The sequence below is a fragment of the Eptesicus fuscus genome, chromosome 11 (assembly GCF_027574615.1).
Source record: "Eptesicus fuscus isolate TK198812 chromosome 11, DD_ASM_mEF_20220401, whole genome shotgun sequence".
NCBI lineage: Eukaryota > Metazoa > Chordata > Mammalia > Chiroptera > Vespertilionidae > Eptesicus > Eptesicus fuscus.
In genome coordinates this window covers 39,937,178-39,947,185 of record NC_072483.1, presented here as the reverse complement: position 1 = coordinate 39,947,185, position 10,008 = coordinate 39,937,178, and positions in this window count along the sequence as shown.

Here is a 10,008-nt window from a genome sequence, read left to right as displayed (position 1 = left end):
ACCTCCCTTCCTTCTCTTTTTTGGTGAATCTTTACTATTCCTATCCTATGATATGTTTCTTCTTCCACTGCGGAGCTAAAGAGCCAAATGTCAGCCGAACTCCCAGCTTCTCTCTAAATTCTGTAGCTGCTGATTGTGGCCTGGTAGTCTGTAAGTTTAGGTGGAGGATCAGATTGGTCCAAGCATGGTGATTGAGCCTTGATTTGAGGTAGAGCCAGGTGGAACTGGGGAAGACTTGTGGCCCCAAGCACTCCAATTTAGAGAGTAGTTCAGGCTTAACACTCAGTAGTTAACATTATGGGTTTCTGAGCCCGTGTGAATTTCTGAATTATTGATGCGACTGAATAAAACAGGCTGTTTTCAAAGGTTAATTCTGAGGCTGCCTCTTCTCTACAATTTGATGCATTTAAGACTGTCTGAACCACGAAGGCTGGGCTCATGGGGAAACTTTTTTGATAATAACTCTACAAATGGACACAATGTTGAATCATGAAAATGAAAGCTGTATTTTTAAAAATTTCTTTATAATCAAATTTCTTTATAATAAAAAAGGTATTACATATGTGTCCTCATCCCCCCATTACCCCCCAACGCCCCCCCCCGAAAGCTGTATTTTTTGTTGGATTTGAAATTGTTGGATTTAAAAGTGTTAAAAATGAGCAATTCTGTAAAACACACACACATACACACACACACACACACACAAAAAAAAAAAACCCCACCAGTGACTAAAAATTAATAACAGCGACTAAAAATTAATAACAGTTGTAAGATGGGTTTCGTGATAAAAACAGACTTGTGGTGGATTAGGGCAGCTGTATGGGCACATGACTGTCACAGTTACAGTTTCACTACGAAGCATGATGTGAGCATTCACTAGGCTGGGTAACGGTCAGTTAGCTAAGCGGAAAATGCAGTTGTATAACTGGTCTGAAACTTACCCAGGGCATGACCGTGGGATCTCCCCACCTCCAATTTAATGTTTGACTGATTTCCTCTTCACTCAGAGTTTAGATGAGAGAAACAATAATCATGTTAATAACATTGTGATTCATTAAGTACACAACTATCCCAGGTATTGTGTTAGGCACTTGTATACATTAGCTGTGAAGTTAAAAGCTCATAAATGGAGAGGACTTAGGGTAGGCACAGAGTGACGGTTTACATCTTTACTCCACATTCTAAAGGAGTAGGCCATTTTCAGGGACACCAGCATCATTATTATTGAGCTTCTCTGGAATTGTACTTGGATGGGACAGATGCTAGAGTTGAGGATTTCCCTCTTATGTACAAGTCAAGCTCTGTTCAGGACTCTGTGTGCCCAGAAAAAATTGAGCATTAGGAGTAGACTTGGTAGCATCTGATCCAGATCCTTTGTGTCTCAGTATAGTTAAAAGAGTAAGAAAAATATAAGCACTAATAAAGGGAACAATTCTGTGTTCACAGGTTGTCTATTGTATTTTCCTGGGCAGGTGTATTTGATGGGGTGAAAATCATGGAATCAAACAGCTTTAAAAATAAAAATATAGCCGATTTCTTCTCCCACGAAAGAAATGGACACTCTCTTCTGGGTGTTGCATCAACAAAAGAACAGAGCTGGTGAGCCAAGTTCCAGCTGGATATTGGCTGTCACTCAACCTCTTGCCTGAGCCCTGTGCAGTGGCCCTCTTGAAACACCTTTCATGACATCCCTGACATAAGATTTTATTTTATTTGTATTATTTTATTGCTTACACTCTTCAAAGAGTATTTCATCTTGAGATTCTCGATATCATTCTCAACTTGTAAGTAGAGGGAAAAACATTCTCTCTTCCTAAATTGAAACTCTAAGAAAATCAACTGCAATAAAAAACCAGATGTATCCAGTTTTAACAGGTCAATCAGTGGCTTTTGTACTGCAGAGCAAAATTTACTATGAATTCTAAGTTTGGCCAGATGACCCATGGGTTTCTAAAGGGGAAATGTAGGTGCTTTCTGGAGGGAGGATCTTTGTGCTACTCCTCAAGACAGTGAGCAGATGCAGGCCCCTGAAGCCATTATGGGAGGGAGGAGAAGAGTTACTTGATTTCTAGTTTGAGAAGTGAGTTAAAGAGTCTTGATGATAAGTAGTTGGCTATTAGTGGGAAGATGATAGGAAATAAAAAGACCTTAATATGTGACAATGAAAAATGTTCACCTATTTCCTTGTTTCATAACACTTGCCAAGTTAGTGTTAATCCACTTGGTAGACTTGTCAGAGGCTGCATTTGGAGTCCCACCTCTATCACAATCTAAATGTTATTTAAAATATTAGGAAAATACAACATTAAATGTATTTTTGAAAAACCCCCACGAAAAATGAAGGGAGTGGACTCACCCATAATCTGACTTTTTCTCTCTTAGTTTTTTTCCAAATGCAATTTAGTTGCAGTTTTATGCTCTACATTATTGTTTGTTTTCTTAAAGATTCCTATATTGCTTAATAGTTTTCATAATAACCATTTATAACAACTGCAGAATATTCCATTGAATAGATGTGCTATATTTTAGTTCACTATTTTCTTATTGTTGGATAGTTAATCTATTCAGATTCTTTGCCTTTTAATAAAGGAAATGGGGCTATTTATGTATATAATTAAGTCTGGTATTTAGAAAGAATTTGGTCTTTAGAAATCATTCTATTTAATTAAAACCATTTTTGTTGTTTCTTGCCTTTTTTTAGGGCTGAAGTCTATATTTTAATTTAATTTTAATTTTTTAAATTTAATAAATCTTTATTGTTCAGATTATTACAATTGTTCCTCTCTCCCCCCCTATAGCTCCCCTCCACCCGATTCCCAACCCACCCTCTGCCCTTACACCCCCTCCCCCCGAACTGTCCTCATCCATAGGTGTACGATTTTTGTCCAGTTTCTTCCCACACCCCCACACCCCTTTCCCCCCGAGAATTGTCAGTCCACTCCCTTTCTATGCCCCTGATTCTATTATATTCACAGTTTATTCTGTTCATCAGATTTTTTTATTCAATTGATTTTTAGATTCACTTATTGATAGATATGTATTTGTTGTTCATAATTTTTATCTTTACCTTTTTCTTCTTCCTCTTCTTAAAGAATAACTTTCAGCATTTCATATAATACTGGTTTGGTGGTGATGAACTCCTTTAGCTTTTTCTTATCTGTAAAGCTCTTTATCTGCCCTTCAATTCTGAATGATAACTTTGCTGGGTAGAGTAATCTTGGTTGTAGGTTCTTGCTATTCATCACTTTGAATATTTCTTGCCACTTACGTCTGGCCTGCATAGTTTCTGTTGAGAAATTAGCTGACAGTCGTATGGGTGCTCCCTTGTAGGTAACTAACTGTTTTTCTCTTGCTGCTTTTAATATTCTCTCTTTGTCTTTTGCTCTTGGCATTTTAATTATGATGTGTCTTGGTGTGGTCCTCTTTGGATTCCTCTTGTTTGGAGGAATGAGCAAACAATGCACCATGTGCTTCCTGGCTTGTAAGTCTATTTCTTTCACCAGGTGGGGGAAGTTTTCTGTCATTATTTCTTCAAATAGGTTTTCAGTGTCTTGCTCTCTCTCTTCTTCTGGCACCCCCATAATTCTGATGTTGGTACACTTGAAGTTGTCCCAGAGGCTCCTTACACTATCTTCATATTTTTGGATTCTTTTTCTTTTTGCTTTTCTGGTTGAGTGTTTTTTGCTTCTTTGTATTTCAAATCTCTGACTTGTTTCTTGCAATCCTCTAGTCTGCTGTTAGATCTCTGTATAATATTTCTTATTTCAGTCACTGTATGCTTAATTTCTAGTTGGTCCTTTTTCATATCCTTGAGGATCTCGCTAAATTTATCGGCCTTTTCTAGAAAATTCTTGAAAAACCTTATAACCGTGGTTTTGAACTCTATATCCAGTAGTTTGCTTTTCTCCATTTCTTTCATTTGCCACCTGTTTCTTTGTCTCCGCAGTTTGGCTGCTTCCCTGAGTTGACAGAGTGGCTTTGTGTGCTAGGTGCCCTATAGGGCCCAGTGGCTCAGCCTCCCCAGTTACCTGAGGTGCACACTTTTGGTACACCCCTTTGTGGGCTGTGTGCACAGTCTTGTTGTAGTTAAGCCTTGATTGTTATTGGTATCACTGGGAGGAATTGACCCCCAGGCCAGTTGGCTGTGAGGATCAGCTGTGTCTACACTGGGAGAACTTCTGTGCTGGAGACATCCTTATGAGATAAGACTTACAAATGCCTCTGTGCTCAGCTTGGATGGGGCGGAGTCTCAGGGCAGAGCAGATAGCATTGGTTTCCCATCAGCCCTGCCCTAATAGGCCCCTGTATCTCAGTGTCCCATGGTAATCTCTGTAAGCACCTCTGAGAGAAAGCTGCCCTTGAGTTTCACCCACTGCCAGACAGTCCAGTTTCTCCCTGGATGAGTCTGAGTCCCAGAGTCTTGCCTGGAACTGGAGTTCAGCACAGTCGGGAGCTTTTGTCTCCCTCCCGCTTGAGAAAGGCAGCTGCACACTCAGTTGCCAGTCCTCTCCATGCGTGCATCTCAGTACCTCTGCCTCCTGCAGCTCCTCTGAGTCTCAGTGTGCTTTTCTCTTTCCTTCTAGTTGTAGACTTTCCACTCAGCCAGCCTTCCTGTGGTTCTGGATGATGTCTGTTTTGTCTTTTAGTTGTAGTTTTGAAATTGTTGTGCGAGGCAGCAGTTTAGGTGTTTACCTATGCCGCCACCTGGTTTCTCTCTGTTTCTTGCCTTTTTTAACCTTTCAATAATGGCCTCTTCTTTTATCTTATATTGTAAAATTTAGAAGATAAATGTAATTATTGAAATCCTATTGGTGATTATAGTAAAGAAGTAGTTCTCAAACTTTAGTGGCTATGAGGATCACTTGTGGTACTTGTTAAAAGTGAATTTCTGGGCTCTGTCCTCAGATGTTCTGAAGTGTAGGCCTAGGCATTCTTTTGTAAGGGTTATAGAGCATATATGTGATAAACACTGTCTTCAGGAAAATTTAGGACATCTTTTTTTTTTTTTGAATCCTCACCTCAGAATATGTTTATTTGTTTATTGATTTTATTTTTTTAATTAAATTTATTTTTTTCCAACACCATTTATCCCCTCTATACCCTCTTCCACCTCTACCACTCAGCCCTTCCATCCCCTCCCTCCCCACAATCACCACACTGTTGCCCATGTCCATGAGTTCTCTCTATTTTTTTTTCTTTTTGGCTCAATCCCTCCAACACCCTCTCCCCCAACACCCTACCTTCCACCCTGAGCTGTCTGCCTGATAGTTCCATTTGTTCATTAAATTCCACATATGAGAGAGAGAAAAAGAAATAAAACATGGATGTGAGAGAGAAACATAGATCAGTTTCCTCCTGTAGGTGCACCGACTGGCGATTGAGCTGGAAACCCAGGTATGTGCCCAACCTACTGAACCACCCAGCCTGGGGCTAGGACATATTTTAACACAATTGTTGTAGAATTAACCATAGAATGCTGGAGGTTTTATATTTGAACTTAAGTAAACTTTTATTCCCCCCCCCCAAATATATTTATTGATATCAGAGAGAAAGGGAGAGAGAGAAAGAGAGAGAGAGAGTAGAGAGAGAGAGAGAGAGAGAGAGAGAGAGAAGAGAGAGAGAGAAATATCAATGATGAGAGAGAATTATTGATCTGTTGCCTCCTGCACACCCCACACTGGGGATCGAGCTTGCAACCTGGGCATATGCCCTGACAGGGAATTGAACCCTGATCTCCTAGTTCATAGGTTGATGCTCAACCACTGAGCCACGCCAGCCAGGCATAGGTAAACTTTTAAATACAGCCTGCATAGTCTAATGATTCTTGTATCTGTAAGTATAAAGTCTAGTTTTGGCTTTATGTCAGAACTCACTAGGCAGCAGAGAGGGAGTGAAGACAGGGAGAATGAAGAGGAGATCAGCTACCCCTGAGCTGGGAGATAGATAGGGAGGCAGGCCTGCCAACTGTGTGTGTGTGTGTGTGTGTGTGTGTGTGTGTGTGTGTGTGTGTGTGTGATGATGAGAGGTAAGGGGAAGACATTCTAAGGAGGACTGTGGAATCACACATCAATACTCTTTTCCAGATAGAAAGTGATGTGATCAAGAGACAGCAAACTTATTTGATTTCTTAAGAAATCTAAATAGTGATTTTAATAAGAACAGAGTATTTAAATATATCTAGTCAACTTTATAGTTTGATGAAACTAAGGGCTTAGATTTATATTTGCCATTTAAAGAAATCAGTATCTCTATCAGAATAAATATCCCTGTTTATCACACTTCCTCCAAAGGCATCAGAGAATAAAAGTGTGATTAGAACCCAGTATGTTTTTTATATGATGTCTTCTATTTTAGAGTGTCCATCATGAAGCTCAAGCATTTGTCAGACTGTTCTTTTCCCTTTATTTCTCAAAATAAGCAGTGAGTGGGAAGATTTCATTCCTATTTTATAATCACAGAAAGAGAAGCACTGGAGAGTGGATTTCTCTGCTTACAGTCCCACACCTGCTAATTGATCTTTTTCACTGGAGTCTCTGGGGGTTGAGGCCATGTTTCTTTAGCCTTTATAAGTGCTATGGAAGGCTTAGCACTGCTCAGAGGTAACTTTCCATGTATTTCTCACATTTCTGCCTATCTTGGGAGCAAAGACATGGACTGTCCTTTGCCCTGGATTGTCTTTTCAAGGAGATTAGTATAGCAAACCATTTTGAGATAGTATTTCCCTCCAGAGCAAAAGATAGGCATGCTACCCAGTTTACAAGATTCAAGTTCCCTAAGTTCAAGGTTCTTTTCCTGAAATGCAAACCACTGCATGTGCAGGCATCCATATGGGTCCATTTGTGTTGCCTCTGTAGGACTTGAAGACAAGGAAGAACAGACGACAATATGCTACTTGCTGTGCCATGAGTAATAAAGTCTTTTGTCTTTAACCCAAGAGTTATCAGCCAGCATCCATGAAACTGTGGCAGGCTAACTTGTTATCTAGACAATATAATAAAATTAACAGTTCTTGACAACTACAAAATGGTATTCAATTAAAAATTATAGAGTAGAATAAAAAGCCAAATAACAGATTCTAGGGCTTCTGACCATAATTTATGGCTCTTGGAGAAGTCAGCACTTTTCTGCAAAGTGTAGCCAAAGAAGAAATAACAGCAGCCACACATTCCCTGGGAGAAAAAGACACCTAGCAGAACGAACTGCGAGCAAATGTGATTAGTCTACTTTGCTTGTATCTGAAACTGTTGAATTTGGAGTCATAAATTTGTGTGATCAAGAAATGTCATATTACTTTATTTTCTGTAAGTTACTAAAGTGGTAGGAAACCCAAATTTTGCCATTATTGTGCTCCCTTTCCTTTTTTCCAGGGGATTAATTTTTGTCCAGAACATGGGGAAGAGCCAGGCTGGTCCATTATGGTCACCATGGATAGGCTCTTTGTCTAAGCAAATACAGTCCCCTCGAAGCAGCTAACCCCGCTCCTTCTGTGATGACCTGACCATATGCCGACGCTGACCAGCAGACTCTGAGTGATGGATGAATGATTACTCTGACACATGATTGCTGTGAAAGAGAGGACTAAGGGACTGCCTGGCTATAGGAACTAGACAGCTCATTTGCCTGCCTCTTTAGGCTTTTATTGTAACAGCAATTTGAGTTAAAGTTTAACTTTTAGAGACAATCAATGGCGTAAGCATTCTTGGCAGGACACATGTGTCTGCAGTGTCCTTTAAGCAAGGACGTCTAAAGATTAAGCATAAAGACTCTGGTAAACACCTAAGGGTCCCCACCTACACAGACTTGTTGGGAAAGGTCAAGGAACAATTAGGGGTTGTTGCCTTCAGCCAAATCCCCTAGGTTGGAATTTCCTCCTTACAAACTTTCCAACCAAGTCTCCTGTGCTCCCCCACACCATAGGCATCTCTGCTGAAGCCCAACCTGGGGAGGAAGGTGCAGGTCGCAGGCTCCTCACTCTGTTTACAGACAAGGCATACCTTCTCTCTGTCAGGCCAAATTTTTTCGCATCATCCTCATAACATAATATCTTCAATAATCACAATGTTTGGAAAACAAAGGCAGGAGGAATATATTTGGACCCCTGGGGCAACAGAGTCCAAAGGGCATGGCTCTTTTTCCTGGAAAGGAACTGAAGAGGGAAAAGTAATCCTATATAATAAAAGGGTAATATGCAAATTGACCCTAACAGCAGAACGACTGGAACAACTGGTTGCTATGATGCGCACTGACCACCATGGGGCAGATGCTCAATGCAGGAGCTGCCCCCTGGTGGTCAGTGCACTCCCACTAGGGGAGCTCTGCTCAGCCACAAGCTGGGTTGATGGCTGCAAGTGCAGCAGTGGTGGCAGGAGCCTCTCCTGCCTCCTCAGCAGTGCTAAGGATGCCCGACTGATGGCTTAGGCCCGCTCCCTGCAGAAAGTGGGCCTAAGCCATCAGTTGACACCCCCCGAAGGCTTCCAGGCTGCCATAGGGAGGTCTGACTGCCAGATAAAGCCTGATCCCCTGGGGAGTGCACCTAAGCTGGCAGGTGGACATCCCCTGAGGGGTCCCAGACTGTGAGAGGGCACAGGCTGGGCTGAAGGACCTCCCTGAGTGCACGAATTTTCATGCACCAAGCCTCTAGTTTAAGAATAAAGCATGATTTAATATCTCAGTGAATCATCCTGCCACACTGTTTAATATCTTTTCTCTCTTACATTCTCCTTAGATTCTTTCCCCTAATAAAAGTGGATGACCATTTTTAGAGTGTTGCATGGACCATTGTAAGGGTGTAAGTTCCAGGATAGTAGCCTGGGGATAAGTGTGAGTTTAAGGAAAAGGGTGCCGCATCTCGAGAGGCACAGAATGAACAGGAAACCTGGAGGTGGGTGCCTTGGGCTCCTGACCTCTTTGCTCTCTTTAACTAGCAACGTTTCCCCCTTCTACTAGGCTCGCAAGGTAAAACCAACCAGCAAATGCCTGCTTAGCCAACACTTTTACATTTGAAGACTATGTAAATGACAATAAAACACTGGCAGTATGTGCAGATTCCCTTGCATACTAGATTCAGAAAGGAAAATATGGTCTGTCTTGACTCTCACTTCTGTCAAGTGTTTAAATTGTCCTTCCAGCATATATTTAAAACACATTGTCATTGCAATGTTACCAAACAGTGAGCAAGTCAACGTATCTGAGACCACACAATGATTGACACTTTGTAAGTGAAACAGAGAGACACGGAACCTCACACTGTGACTGCTGTTTCCAGCTCTGAGGACGGCTGGTACAGTTTCTGACAGTGTGGAGAGATGTGCAATGTTGGTTCACAACCACAAGCTGTAGAGTCGGAAGGTTGCCTCAGCTCCTGGGTCGCTTGGCACACGTTGCTTCCTTGAGTTGGGGAGATTGGAAGCAAAGGGCAGTGATGCCGCGAACACATTTTCAAAGAGTTGTTCCTTTTTGGTGAATGTTGGGGGTGTTTTTTATTTTAATTTGCTGTTTGTAGTCTTTTACTTTATTTGGATTTAGTAAAGGTGATCGTATCTGGGTTACATGCTCATGTAGGATCACTTATAGGATCACAGAGCAAGTCAAGGGGGAAACATGGGCCTTCTGAGTCGCATGGTCATATATGGGTGAGTGAGGTTCTTGCCCTCAATGCAAATCTTTTGCTAAGTTTCTCACAAATCATCTGAAGAATTCAACTAAGATTCAACTTTGAAAAATGGAATTTGCACCTGACATGAAAGGTCACACTAATCTTCTTAATTAAAATAAAGTTCTGGCTAAGCAGCTGACCCAACAGCCACCTTGACGGAATAGGGTGAAACATCCCTCCCCCCCGCCCCCAGGAATGTGAACCATTGCAGAAGGCAGAAAACACATTTTTCATCTTTGCATTCTAAAAGTGTAGCTCAGTGCCTGGCACTAAATACATGTCTCATAAAGTTTTGTCAAATGAGTGAAGTGATAAACACCAACAATTAAGAAACAGTGCAAATAAAAAAAAAA